Consider the following 15,658-nt stretch of genomic DNA (forward strand, 5'->3'; position numbering starts at 1 on the left):
AAAAGAGAAAAAAATAAGAAAGCCATTACTACATTTCATGAGGAATTTTAGTAGCAATTCTTCTGTTCAAACGTATTCATCTGAATGAAGATGATGGAGAACATATCACTTCTTAATGGTGGAATGTGACAGTTATCTCTAAAAGAATGATCTCATTCAGGCTCAGGCTTCCCATTAAATATTTGTTTGTATGTTGGCATAGTATTGTTCTCTCCGTCTCCTCCAATCTCTTTTAGGGGAAGAAGGGGTACCAATTATAAGAAAGTATATATTGCAATTTCTTTCTAAGTTGGGAAGGAAGAAAACTAAAAATTTGAGTCTCTATAAAATGAAAGAAATCTTGTTATATATTCTCAAGTAACTAAATTTCTTCAACTCGTTTAACTGCCATATGAAAACATATTATGTTGGTCTTTTTATATTAAAAAAAAACCCACAGTTAACACAGTTAGTAGTTAGAAAAGCTGCGATTCGATGCCAAGGTTACATAGATTTCCAACTTCTGACTTTCTTTTCATAAAAACATAACTGAAGCGCAAATTTAAAACTTGCCTTCCAGTACAATGAATTTGGACATGAGAATGGATTACAAAGAAATGGGGATGCAGATAAATATGCCCAGGGAAGAGGCAGCAATCGATTCAGTGCATAATTTATTAGTTTTTAAGTAAGTACAGAAAAAAAATCTGTGTGATTTAAAATATCTACCCCATAAACTGTATTTGTGTCTTAAAATAAAACATTTTCAAAGAACTAAGACTCATATAAGATTCCAAACAGAAGTTTCCAGTGGCCGGGGAGGAGAAAGGGTTCTGAGTACAGTGAGCTGTGTACCCTGCCTGGGAACTGCTCAGGCTGGAAGAGGTCCTGAGGCCCCACCAGGCAGCTTCCTGTCAGGACAGTTGTCTGGGAGGGCAGACTCTCCTAAAATTCTGCCAAAGAGACCCTCTAAAGCAGTGCTTCTTGGCCCTCCTGCAGTTTGGAACCACCTGGGACACTTTAAACACTTCTGAAGCCCCTGCCCCAGGACATCAGATTTAATTGGGTTGGAGTGTGTCTTGGGTACAGCAAGTTTTAAAAGCTTCCCAGAAATTTTTAATGTGCCACCCCAATTGAGACTGCTTTCAGGGAAGAAAAGACCTACTACCAATAAACTGGAAAAAAAAAAAGATTTAAAAAGTCCAATCCAAAAACTGCCTGGACAAAAGTAGTTTGTCTTTGATAAACTATAAGGTTCTCCTTGGCCAGAAAAGCCTTTGTCTTAACTGGGAAAGGTGGCTGAGGATAGATCACACAAAAGAAAAAAAAATTTTCTCCCCAGTTGTACTTCAAAGTAGATACAGAAAATCTATGAACCATCAACATCTCAGCCCACTAAGGCATATCTCTCTTTTCCGGGGAAGGCTGGAGATCGAGGGTGCCTCTGGTCTCACCCGGGGTACTGAGCCCTGCATCTCAAGGTGTGGCCCTGGATTAGCAGCACAGGCCTCGCCTGGGACTCTCGGAGCTGCAGTCTCAGGTTCCGTCCCGAACCTTATGCTTAAAAATCTGAATTTCAACAGGATCCTCGGTCATTTGAATGCACATTGAAGTCTGAAGAGCGCTGTGAAATAACATGTATTCCTGTATTTTTTATCTGTAAAATATTTAAGATGTGCAATAAAACCTACTATATTAATATACCAAGATATTTAAAGTTCAAGACAGGAAAAATGCATGTTAAAGTAGAGGATTCAGAAAAGGAGCAAAATAGAGTACATATCATTAAGTCAACTTCTGAGTTAAAGTGTCAAGCAAAATTTGAATCTTTTTCCAACACCCAGGGGGAGAAGTGTTTCTTCTCTCTTTCTGCAAACGGCTTGAGGTGACCTGTTGAAATGGTTCACTGCTCTCTTGACCCAGAAAAATCCCACAATATCATGCAAATCAAGAGATTCAAATCTTTGTGTTCATTTTATGAACACACGCAAAACCGTCCATCCCGTCAAAGTTATGCATGTCCAAAAAGCCACCAAGTATCTGAAAGGTGTCACTTTAAAAGAGGCAGTGTGTGCCATTTTGGCATTACAATGGTGAAGTTGGTTGGCTAGGTGCACTCAGGCCAAACAGTGGGGCTGGACACAGGGTCAGTGGCCCCAAAAGGAGTACTAAATTTTTGTTGCACATTTTTAAAAATTTATTTATTTATTTATTTATTTTAATTTTTATTTTTTATAAGCGGAACATATTGAAAGTGGTGTACATTTAGATTGTGCTTCATGCCCTTCCCCCTCCATATCTCTTCCCCCCTCCCAACAGAGTGTCCAGGTTAACCATGTCATATTTATACTATTACACATATTCGTATGTAGCTCCTCCACTGAACAACCTCAGCTTTCTTCCTCTCCTATCTTTCCATTCAAGCTTTGCTGAGATTTCCCCTCCATCATCTGGAGTCCCTCTGGTATTACCACTACTCCCTCGCTTGGGCATATTAGAGAAAACATACGTCCCTTCTCTTTCTAGGCTTGACTAATCTCACTTAACATAATGTTCTCCAGTTCCTTCCATCTTCTTGCAAATGCTATTATTTTACTCTTCCTTATAGCTGAATAGAATTCCATTGTGTGTATTTCCCATAATTTTGCAATCCATTCATCTCTTGATGGAGACCTAGGTTGGCTCCATGTTTTGGCTATTATATACTGTGCTGCTATGAACATGGGTATGCATATGTTAATGTAGTTCTCTGATTTCAACCCCTTTGGAAAGATACCTAGGAGTGGTATAGCCAGATCATAAGGTGGATCTATTCCCAGTTTTGGGTTTTTTTTTTTTTTGGCGGGTCTGGGGATGGAGCCCAGGGGCATTTGACCTCTGAGCTACACCCCCTCCCCTATTTTTTATTCTTTATTTTGAAACCGGGTCTCACCAAGTTGCAGAGAGCCTCACTAAGTAGCTGAGGCTGTACACGACCCGCAATCCTCCGGTCTCAGCCTCCCGAATGCTGGGATTACAAGCGTGCGCCACCACACCCAGCTATTCCCAGTTTTTAAAGGAATCTCCATACTGATCTCCATAGTGGCTGAACTACTCTGCACTCCCACCAACAGTGTAAAAGAGTTCCTCTTTCCCCACATCCTTGCCAGCAATTGCAAGGATGTGGGGAAAAAGGAACTCTTTTGCTGTACATTTTTATTTATTTTATTTTATTATTATTAATTTTATGGTACTGGGAGTGGAACCCAGAGGCTTTCTACCTCCGGGCTATACTCCCGGACCTTTTTTATATTTTATTTGGAAACAGGGTCTCACTAGGTTGCTAAAAGCCTCACTAAGTAGGTGAGGCTGGCTTCGAACCCGTGCGATCCTCCTGTCTCAGCTTCCCAAGCGCGGGGATTACAAGCGTGAGCCACCACGCCCGGCTTGCTGCACATTTTTAAAAATGCAAAAAGTATCGCTAAACTTAAGAGCTTAGATGTGGATTCTCTGGTCATTGAACATCTCCAGGGGAACAAAGCCCCCAAGATTCACTGCTGCACCTACAGAGCTCATGGAGATCACTCAGGATGGAGCTCCCTGCCACACTGAGGCGACCCTCACTGAGAAGGGCAGGTTGTTCCCAAACCAGAAGAGGAGATTGCACAGAAGAAAAAACATATCCCAGAAGAAACTAAAGAAACCACAACTTTGGGTAAGGGAATAAATTTAGCATAAAATAAATGCAAAGAAAAATAAAAAAATAAAAAATGAAATTAGTAATTGTTTCTCATGTGGCTTCATGAGAGACTGCGATCTGATAAACAATATCCTTTATTAACACCAAGCTTGAGGTCAAAAAGACTTCGCACATGCCGCTTTCTGAATGTCTTTTTTTTTTTTTCATTTTGGTACTAGGGATTAAACCTAAAGAATTTCTAACTCTGAGCTACACCCCCAGCCCTATTTTATTTTATGTTTTTATTTTGGAACAAAGTCTCCCTAAGTTGCTGAGGGTCACACTACGTTGCTGACCTTGAACCTGTGATCCTCTGTCTTGGCCTCCCAAGTACTGGGACTCCAGATGTGCACCACTGTTCCTGGCCCCACTTTCCGAATCTTCACATAGGCAAGTTGCCTGATATCACTGCTGCTTGTGTGTCATCTCTAAGATGGGAATAACACTTCCAATCCTAGAAGATTGCTTCAAGGATTAAATACAGACAATAGATGATGTTCCAATTTTTCAACCCGAGAAGAGAACAAATTTATACTTTGTTTCTGATTTAAACATAATGACCCAAGCTGGATATCCATATCCTAAACTACAGCTTTCTAATGTTGAAAATATAGCAGTGTGTCTTTTATCAGTCATCAAATCTTGCTGTAAATCTACTATAATTAAAATATTGTATTTGTTAAAAGATAGATACATAGGTTAATGGAATACTACAGTCACCAAATTTAGATCTATAGGCATATCAATACTTGGAATAAACCTCAGGGGTATTTCCTGTGTAAAAGTAATATAGGATAGTCCATAAAGTCACTGTGACATGTGGAAGTCCTACCTTACACATGATACAAAAATTAAACTCCAAGCCAGGAGGCTGAGACAGGAGGATTGAGGTTTGCAGACAGCCTCAACTACTTAGTGAGGCCCTTTGCAACTCAGTGAGACCCTGTTTAAAAATTAAAAATAAGAAAAAATAGTACTGGGGGTATAGCTCAGAGGTAGAATGTGCCTGGGTTCCATCCCCAGTACTGCAAAAACAAACAAACAAACAAACAAACAAACAAACAAACAACAAAAAAACCAGAACAACTCTAATTTAATTTTAAAACTAAATGTGACAATGGGAACAATTAGAAACGAATCAAAATACTACTAATAGAAAATGGATAATTTAAAATAAGCATCATATAAAATGTAGATGTACACATCATATATATATATACAATGAGCTAGGTCTGATTATACTGTATAAAATGGATAACCTTAAAAAGTTAATGTTGAGTGAAATTGAAGGGAAGCTACAGCCACTGCTGACACAAATCCCTTGCTCTGGACACAAAGAGGGAATGAACCCAAGCTGCAGAGGAAGAACAAGTACCAAGTCCCACAGCCAAAGATGCTCCTGGCTCTTGGGCTCTCCGGGATGGCAAGGGCAGTCTACACACATATACATAGCCTTTATCCCCAGCACAGGTCCCCAAGGCCCACATGTCCCAAAGTTTGAGCTGGGGCAGCATGCAGGAATCCTAGTTTCCCTGTCTACCCATTTTGTTAGTATAGGCCCTCTGTCTTTTCTTCTATTTTCCCTCCCTGCATAATCAGACACCTCACCACAATGGCAATCTCTGCTTTCCAGTGTCCCAAGCACTTTCTCAAGTTCTGCTCCCATTTATTGCTTTGCAAGGGTGACATCTCCTCCAGGAAAAAATCCTAGTCAGTTACATAATCAGTGAAGGACTGGACACACCTGGATATATATACCAAGTGTTCAACCCATGCAACGCTTGGCATTCCATGTTAACATCAGAACCATCAGTGTCAAAAACAAACACGTATAAGTGCCAATAATATGGTGGAAAGTTAATGAGTCTCAGGCAAACAAAGCCCCCAGTTATCCATCCACGTCCTTTATAACAAATCTAAATGGAAGTATCTCCTTGAGCTCTGTGAGATTCTCAAGCAAATTCACCAAGCCTGAGGAAGGAGTCGCGGGAGCTCTAATTTTCAGTGGGTCATGAGTAAATCACTTGTGGCTCTGTGACTGATACTGAGGGTAGGGAGCAGTCTTGGCGACTGAGACCTCAACCATTGGATCTGACTGTGTTTCCAATAAGATGATATCAAACTGAAGTGGGTTAGGGGACACCCAGCTGGTGTCTTCCACAGGACCCATGGCTTGACTCTGGTGGGGAGAGATCTTTACACTCTTTGAATCGCAGAAATTGCCCATGTTGATTGTTATGGCATAAAAACGAAGGGAATAAACAGGAATTGTTTTTTCTGATACAAATGTTGAAATAGTAACACGAGTGACAGCAAAACCCTTCTACTCCAAATGAATCATGTAACCTGGAAATGCGTGTAATCAGTGTAAAATTCAGTTCCAGCCTCCTGAAACCTAAGCACCATGGAAGCCAATAGCATTTTCTATACGACAATTACATTTCAGAATACACTTAAATTATTTGATGTTCAAATGTGTTTTTGTGACTGGATTGCGATTATGATCCTATGCCACACCCTTGTGCTCACTGATATTTTTCTTATCACCGTATAAATGATCACATTACTATCTATGTTTTGTCTGACACTCATTAGTACTTGTGACCCATTGCCTGTAAATTAGAGATACTGCAACACCCTCCTCAGGCTTGGCGAATTTTCTTGAGAAGCCCACAGAGCTCAGGGAACCGCTTCCATTGATATTCATTATAAAAGACATTACAAAGGAGATGGGTGGAGATGTGCATGGAACAAAGTGTAGGAGAAGGAGTACACAGATGCCATGCCCCTCCCTAAACCCTGTCCTCGTTCTTATGGAGACTTCATTATACATGCAGGACTGATTATGTCTTTGGCCATTTGTGGTCCACTCAACCTGGGGGACAGGCTGCCTGCTCCCCAGAGTTTGGAAGGTGGGACGGAAAGTCTCGACTCTGTAATCCTGCCTTGGTCTTCCTCATCCAGCCCTCATCCTGAAGCTACCTAGGAGCCACTAGCCATCAACCATTTTGTTAACATACGTAAAGATGCTTATCACATTGAAGATTCCAAAGATTTGGAAGTTGTCTACCAGGAAAAGGGAGGAAGAAGAAATGCATACTTCATAACATCATAACCCAGAGCATGACATTCAGATGAAGCCTGCCATTTTGGGGGGGTGTCTGGTTTTGCCACTGTCTGGGTGTATGACCTTTGGCAGTCACTTAACTTGTTTTGACTTCATTTCTGCATGGGGAAAATGAGGAAAGCAACAAACTTAGCTCCTAGAGTCATGTTGAGGGCAGTCAGTACCGAGAAAAGCACTTAGAATTCTCCTGGCAGAAAACACTCAAGAAATCACTATCATCACCATTACTGAAGTTCTCATTTAAAAGAAATTTACTCAAGCATCTCAATGTACCACTCAACATTGCTGCACACTCTTGGGTAGGAAGAGTAGGGATTTAAGCCCTGGGGAGAAGGAGCCAGTAGTAGGAATCTCTCTGATCCTGGACAGTGGGCTGGCATTCAGGGAAGGGCTTTGTTTCTATTTGGGACCTGGAAGGTTGGGCTGGAAGGAGGCCAGAGTTCCCATCCAGAGGAGGAGCATTGGCAAATGTTGTTTTACATGGAAGGATGCTTTCTGGAAGGGACACTGACCCCAAAAGTCTTCCTGACATACTACATATCAGCTTCACAGGTTGAAATACTAATTCTAAGCCTTGCTGAATAGAAACCTCACTGGATTTTGCTCTGTTTTTCTGCCTTGGCTATGAAATTAGGCTAGGCTAAGCTTTGACCTGGAGATGAAAGCACAGTTACAGAAAAAAACCTAAGAGCAATGGGAAATATTTTGTATAAAAGCACATGCCCTAGTGTCAGACAGGGGTTTAAATATAAGCTCCAGCCGGGCGTGGTAGTGCACACTTGGAATCACTGCGCTTGGGAGGAGGAGACAGGAGGATCACACAGGTTCGAAGCCAGCCACGCTGGCTTAAGAGACCCTGTTTCCAAAAATAAAAAAGTATAAAATAGGTCTGGGAGTGTAGCCCAGAGGTAGTAGGGCTTCCAGGAACCCCAATACCACCAAATAAAAATAAATAAATATAAGCTCTACCTCTTCTCTCTCTCCCTCTCTCTCTCTCTCTCTCTCTCTCTCTCTCTCTCTCTCTCTCTCTCTCTCTCTCTCTGCTTGGTTGAAACCCAGAAGGGCATTCTACCTCTGACCTCTGAGCTACAACCCCAGCCCTATTTTATTCCTTTATTTTGAAACAGGGTCTTACTACATTCCAGAGTACCTCACTAAATTGCTGAGACTGTCCACAAAGCTGTGTTCCTTCTGTCTCAACCTCCCAAGTACTGGAAGTCCAAGTATGCACCACCATGCCTGGCTAGCTCTGCCACTTTCTAATGGATGCCTTTTTGAATTGTGAAGGTTACTTGGGATAATCTACCTAGTGTCATTGCCTGATATTTGGCCTATGGAAGCAATCATAAATGCTAGTCATTATGACTATTATTACTAAGATGATGATGATGATGATGATAATGATGGTGATGATGATGGAGGAGATGAGGATGACAAGGAGAATAGATGAAGTGATAAACAAGTTGATGAACATGATGATGGGGGCTAGGGAGAAAAAACAAGGATGAAAGTGTCCCCAGTGATAGAGAGGTAAAGGTTTAATCAACTTTTTTTTAATCAAGTAAATTGAACCCTGAAAAGAGACGATTACATTTAACTTGTAATGGGACGCAGCTAGTTTGTTTTGCACAAGTCATCTCTCCCAGACACAGGAGTCCCATATGTCTAAATTGGTTTATGGGGCCCATTTCTTCTCATGACCATTTAAAATCATGCTTAGGAACAATGAGATAAAAGCCCACACCAGACCCTGTGCATTCAAGAAACCAAATTTAAAATACCAGGGAAAAAGTTTAAATAACAGGGCTGACAGCAGAGCCGTACAGTCCCACACCTTTGACAGTGCATGCAGATCTTTGACATTTCACCAAAGCTAAATGTTCCATCTCCAGAACCTAACTCTTTCTTTACTATTTTTATTGTGTTGCAGCTTAAAAAAATTGCCAATTAAGTTAAACTAAACTGTCGCACAATCAGCTTCTATAATTACCAGCAATGGTTTATGATAGGTTCGAGCAAACAGAGGGTTTTATTTTTTATTTTTTTGCCAGAGTTGTAGTTTCTTTTTGTAGAAACAATTATCATGGCTGTGCTTCCAAGCAAAGGGAAAACATAGCCTGAAGCCATTGCATATTTCATTTTCAGTCCAGCAGTTTTAGAGTTCTTGCCTTTCCCGGTGACTGTTCAGTGGGAGGGAAAGACAACCAACGATTCTGAGTCAAGCTCTCACAAAGCAGGCAGTGGGGCCACCAGGCCACCAGAGCTGGATAAAGAGAATGCTGCCCTGTTCTGGTGGCTCCTAGGTTCTGAAAAGGCACATTTGTCGACAGGATGGTATAAGGACAAGGCTGGGATCTCGTATCACAACCAAATTAATGTGACTTCTCCCCCAGTAACAGATGTCGGGGTGAAAATCTAACATTAGATCTCTTCATCTTGTCAATAAATAGCAGTATACATACAATTACTGGTTCATAGAGAGCACAGGAAGGTGTTTAGACCGATCCCTGTTTCATTATCTGCTGATGAGCAAGAAACTTAACTAAGTCTCAGCTCTCTCGTGTATCAAATAGATTTGCCAAAACATTTAGCTCAAAGAGTTGTTTTATAGATTAGATAAATTAATAATGGGTTCACTCATTTATTCAACAAATATTTATTGGACAGTTACTACGTGCCATGCATTGTCCTCAGGGCTGGAAAGATAACAATAAACAAAACAAATAGAACAGTCACTTAACTTTAGGTGCTTAGAAAGACATTGTCTAGCACAGTGCTCAGCCCAGGGTGAGCGCCTGATAAATACTGGCTGTGATCTGTATGCTTGTATTATTCTAATGTGGTTCTGGTTTTACTATTGTTAGCTATTGCATTTTATACTTACCATGCAATGCTATTTTATTATTTTCACTTAACAAATGGGAACACTGAAGTTTGGAAAGCCTAATTATTTTACATATAGTCATATCACTGGCATGCCATGAGTCAAGAGTCAAGTTTCAAACCTAATTTTAACAGACTTGCATCATCTATTACATGAACTTAGGGCATCGGGTTATTTCTAATCATGCCAGAGAATGGGAATCTCATTTGGGATCATCCCATGATTTCTCATTCTTCTTTCCTCAGGTATTATGACTGTCACCACCTTTATAGAGAGTCCACTCAAAGGTGTGAGCAGAATAGTTTGTGGCCTGTGCATTTTTAAGCCTCGATTTGCAGGCTGTTGAGCATTTCCTTCCACTAGCTGTGGTTATTTTATCTTAATGTCTGCAGTCCTTTCTTGTGGCTCACTTCTCTGCTCCATTCTTAGCCATAAGGATTTAGAGGTGTCCACAGGTTTATACAAGGGAAATTAGTGTTGTTTTCAGTGGTGACAATTGGGTGAAGAGGGAAGAGCTGGAGTGACAGGTACAGGAATAGGATAAAGTAGAAGATATGACTGAGTTGAATAAAAGTTTAAGTATAGGTAGTATCTGATAGAGATGAGAGATAGTGAATATATAGAGGGATTCTTGTAGCCAATGTAGAGTATTTAGGTATAGTGATATGAAATAGATTGAATATAAGACAAGGAAAAAGAAAAAAAGTTTAGAGAGAAGAGAGTAGATAGAAGAGAGGGAGGAAGCTTGTAAAAGGAATAGGAAAGGGAACAAGCAAACACACAGGAAATAACAAAAACCAACCAAATAAACAACAACACCAAATCAAAACTAAATTAAAACAAAAAACAACAAAAGAAAAAAAAAAAAACAATCCTTCAAATATACAAGTACAGAGCTGACCTGGCCTCTTCAGTTCTCCTGGTCAGCGTGGATACTTTCAGCCATTTAATGTCTGCTCACTATAGTAGGTGCTCGAGCACTTTCCAAGATCTCTCATTTGCTCAGTAACCTATAGTAGTGACTTACAGTCTCCATTTGCAGCCTCACTTTTGGGTCTTCTGTAATTTTTGGGACCCTGTGTTGGTGTCTCTCTGTCAGAGCTGGCAGAGAGGTGCCTGTTTTCTGCTAGTGCCTCTCATCAATTTGCGCTTGGGTCTCTGGGCAGCTGGTGTCACTGTAAATGGGTGGGAGGTATGCACTTTCTGGCCCTGGGCATGTGTCTCCCTACGCACACTGGTGGTGGGTGCCTGATGTAAGCTTGGAGCTACTCCCGGGGACCCTGTGTGTGCACGATGGACCTCTTCTTTGTCTCTGTAAGGCATAACCAATCTCCTCAGGGTTGGACTGTCAAATCTCAGACCACTGGGGTCTCTGTGACTGCTCTTGACTGTCTTCCACTGTAAAGTGCAGTTAACTTAGTGTCCTGGGGGCTCCAGGTCTCTAGAGGGCATGGGGTACAGCTGCAGGTGCACATTTCTGGCTAAGCATGCAGAATATTGGATCTTTTTTCATCCCTTAAGTGAGGTGCTGATGACTTAAAATGCTGGAGTTCTGCCACTGGGCAGGCCAAGATGGTGTGACCCTCTGTGGCTGTGGCTTTCACCAGATCAATCACACATGTGGGCTCTTTTCTATCTCCTGTCCTAACTACTGGGTTTTATTCAGCCAGGGTTCCCTTTTTGTGTTTTCATTCATATGTATATTTGCTGCTTTGTTTTGTTTTGTTTTGTTTTTGGTCAAGGAGATGCTTTCTTGGTAGTTGACTTTGTTTGTTACAGCAACTGATATGTGCCTTATCCCACAGTCACCATTTTTTAACCAATATACATAAAAATGTTTTAATAATAAATGTTATGTTATTGGTGTGGACTGCTTTTGATGTGGACTGCTGTTTTAATTTTTTTTTGTCTCTGTGACCAAGATACTAGACAAGAATAACTTGGAGGAAGCAAAGTTTATTGGCTCATGGTTTCCAAGGTTCAGACCATGGTTGGCTGCTCCAGGACAGAAACATCATGGCCATGGGGCATGGTAGTGGAAAGCTATTCAGTAGCCTGTAAGGACAGAGAAAGAGGAGAGAGAGCGAGAGAGAGAGAGAGAGCGAGAGAGAGAGAGAGAGAGAGAGAGAGAGAGAGAGAGAGAGAGAGGAAGAAGAAGAAGAAGAAGAAGAAGAAGAAGAAGAAGAAGAAGAGAAGAAGAAGAAGAGAAGAAGAAGAAGAGGAGAGGGGAGAGGGTAGAGAGAGGAGAGAGAGAGAGAGAGAGAGAGAGAGAGAGAGAGAGAGAGAGAAAAAAAAAAAAAAAAAAAAAAAACCAGGGATACATATAGTCCCCAATGTCCCCAGTGACCCACCTTCTCCATCTGTACCTTACCTGCCTATAGTACCACCCAATGAGTTTATTCAAATTATTAATCCTCCAGTTAGATTAAAACTCTTATGATTTAATTATTTCACCTCTAAGCATTTTATTAATTTCCAATATATGAGTTTTTCTGGGGAACAGTCTATCCAAACTATAACAACCACAGTATGAGCTACCCAAATAGATGGAAAGCTTCTTGACTTTGTAATATATGCATATAAACTGAAAATGGAATAAAATGTTGCCCAGAGGAAATAAATATCTATTAGAAAATTTGTTCCAGATTTTTTCCTTAAAAATCTGACAAATCTTAGAAATCTTGCAGACATCTTGATAGAGAGATTCCTTAGGCCCCCTTCCCAGAGTATGGGACTATCTGGAGGGTTTAATGTTTAGAGACTTGTCTTGAAGACTAGGTAAGCTAATAGTGCATTTCTTCTTCTTCTTCTTCTTCTTCTTATTATTATTATTATTATTATTAGTAGTAGTAGTAGTAGTAGTAGTAGTAGTAGTGGTAGTAGTAGTAGTAGTAGTAATGGTAGTAGTATCGAAGATTGAACTCAGAGGCGTTCTATCTCCAAGTTGCAACCTCAGTCCTATTTTTATTTTTATTACTTGTTTTGAAAGAATCTCACTAGGTTGCAGAGTCTCATTACTTTGCTGAGGCTGTCTTTGAACCTATGCTTCTTTTGTCTCAGCTTCCCAAGTACCGGGATTACAGGTGTGCACCACCACACTGAATACTTACTATGTATCAGACACTCTCCTAGAATCGGTACAATAACAATAAATAATACAAGCAAAGCAGTTTTCAACAAAACCACAGAAAGTAATAAACGTGATAAATGTTAGCTATGACTTTTGTAATCTTACTATTTTATTATACGAACTTAAGAAGGTGTTTTTTAAAGTTTTCTCCAGGTATACTACTATGGATCATCCCTGGCTAGGCTGAAGGATCAACTCTGAGATAATACCCATCTCAGATCTCAGTAATGGTATCTTGCACAAACACTCCACAGAATTTCTTGGCTGGCTGCTTTACTGAGTTCACCAATAGAATTTGTTCCTCTCAATCACTGAGCCGTAGAAAAACCAAAGACAAAACATTAAACTGGCAGCTTTCTGGAAGAATCACGAACCTTACATTGTGGATTCCTGGAAGGCAGGATCCACATCTACTTCTACTCTATTTGCATAGTCCCCAGGACACCATCTTAAACAAAACTGGTTATCAGCGATTCTCAAGGAAACAGATATGTAAATAATGGCAGTGTTTTCTAATTTGCCTGTCCATAGGCTTATTCAGAACCACTTCTTAGAACATATATTATCCTTCCTCCTTTCTTCCGCCCTAGATTGACTGGGTCAGAACTTCAGAGGTCTCTGGAAGTCAGTATTTTTAATACTCTATCTCCCCGAGGTGGCTGTGCTGCCAAGTGAGTTAGGGCATGCTGATGAGAGCCAACCTTTCCTGACGTGGCTAGACCTATGGTTTTCCTGGAATGTAGACTTAGGAGACTCTTCAGGAGGGAAGCTGGCCCTCACCTGGGGGGCCCGTCAGGGTCCCAGCCCTGGGCACCAATCCCTATGCTTGATGTTCAGTTTTATTCCTAAAACTGCCCCCACCTGGAGACCAGGGAGAGTGCGACAGTGACTACTCACACCAAACTAAGAACCTGCCTTGAATCACCTTGCCTAGCGTCTTCATCCCCCTTGTACCAGGTGCCTATTTCTGGAGAGTGCAAAAAAGGCCTCCTAAGTGTTCATTTGAAGGAGAGGAGAGAAGCTACGAGAAGTGCACCTTTTTATTTTTTTTCCTTTTGCTTGCTAAAATCAAAATCTGTATTTTCTCCTTCTCCCACTGATTAGAATCTCAGCATTCCACCAAGACAATCTCCAAAAAAGGAAAAGCTAATGAGCAGGGCTGTTCCTGAGGATATGAAATATTTTACAATTATATAAGGTACGGTCGGGCTCAGGGCTTATCACTGGTGATGGGTAGGTTTCTGCGAGGCTGCAAATGAATTCAGCATGGGACAGCGTTCCAAATGGCTCCTACAAGCTTTCCCTTTATTATTTTTATTTGGTTATGTGCTGACTCTCATCCAGAATTGCACTTAATGCCCTCGTCTGAAGTTGTTCAAACGGCCCCCCATAGCACAGTGTGACAGTGAACGAATATTGCCTTTGGAAGCTGCTAATGGTCCATGAAAAGGAAACAGCAGCAAACAGGAAAGCGATGCAAGTCACGTCAGATACAGACATTCGCCTCTTCACTCTCTTGCCCAGTTATTGGGAAAGAGGTGTGGTCCCAGGGGAGGGAAAAGTCTCCAAAACAGCCTAAAGTAGAAAGAATGCAGACCTCCACAGGTACTAATCTTCCCACGGTCACATATATACTTTTCCATAGTTCTTAATTAAAAGATAGAATTTATATTCAGAAACCTAATTGAGCCCCAGACTCCAGACACAGAAAGAGAAGAGCCATGAAGCTGTCATGTCAAGAATGGTGGTCAGGTGTAGGCAAGGTCTCTGTCACCTATCTGCCATTGTGCAGGGGCACGTAAGTGCCAGGCCGTGAGAGATGCAATGGGCTTATCAGGGTAGCACAACTCAATACAAGCTGCTGCAGGAGCCAGGAGTACGTGGGATTTAGGAGACCCTAATGCAAGAGTTTGTACGCTGCCAAGAAAAAACAAAGCGCCGGGTGTGGTGGCTCACACTTGTAATCTCTGCGCTTGGGAGGCAGAGACAGGAGGATTGTGCAGGTTTGAAGCCAGCCTCACTGGCTTAAGAGACCCTGTTTCCAAATTATATATATATATATATATATATATATATATATATATATATACACACACACATATATATACACACACATATATATATAATATATATATATATACACACACACATATAATATATATATATATATATATATATATATATATATATATATATGATGTCTGGGAGTGTAGCCTAGAGGTAGAAGGGCTTCCAGGAAGCCCAGTACCACTGAAATAAATACATAAATAAATAATAAAAAAAAATTGGGCAGGGGTTATAGCTTGGAGGTCAAATGTCTCTGGGTTCCATCCCCAGACCCGCAAAAAAAAAAAAAAAAAAAAAGAAAGAAAGAAAAAGCAAAGCAAGAGTGGGAGGGCAAAGGGGTGGCAAGAATGTTCCAAGCCTAGAGCAGTGGTGCACACCTGTAATCACAGTACTTGGAGGCTGAGACAGAAAGATGGCAGGTTCGAGGCCAGCCTCAGCTACTTAGTGAGACCCCATTTCAAAAATATAAAATAAAAAGAGCTGGAGCTATAGCTCAGAGGTAGAACACCCCTGGGTTCAATCCCTAGTACCAATAATTAAAAAGAATGTTCCAGGGAAAATTAGGCAAAAGATGCAGCATGAGTAAGAAATTGATGAAATGCAGGAGTTGGGAGCCTTGAAAAGTTGGGTATTAGGGAACTGATACTGAGGTGAGGTGACACTGCAGGTGTGAGCAGGGAGGTGGGCAGCAAGGGGATTCAGAGGCTTCGGCACTCTCCAGTGACCAACAGGCCCCTCGATGGAACAAGGATC

At 41.1% G+C, this 15,658-nt stretch overlaps 1 pseudogene across 1 annotated transcript; it reads left to right on the top strand.

Moving 5' to 3' along the window:
• Positions 1-1,877: 1,877 nt before the first annotated feature.
• LOC308267255 (large ribosomal subunit protein uL22-like) lies at positions 1,878-14,417 on the top strand (annotated as a pseudogene). The gene is made up of 4 exons: positions 1,878-2,144; positions 3,396-3,673; positions 9,013-9,231; positions 14,232-14,417. The product of its transcript is annotated as a large ribosomal subunit protein uL22-like (transcript).
• Positions 14,418-15,658: the final 1,241 nt, after the last annotated feature.

Source organism: Muscardinus avellanarius, assembly GCF_963383645.1.
Source record: "Muscardinus avellanarius genome assembly, chromosome: 9".
NCBI lineage: Eukaryota > Metazoa > Chordata > Mammalia > Rodentia > Gliridae > Muscardinus > Muscardinus avellanarius.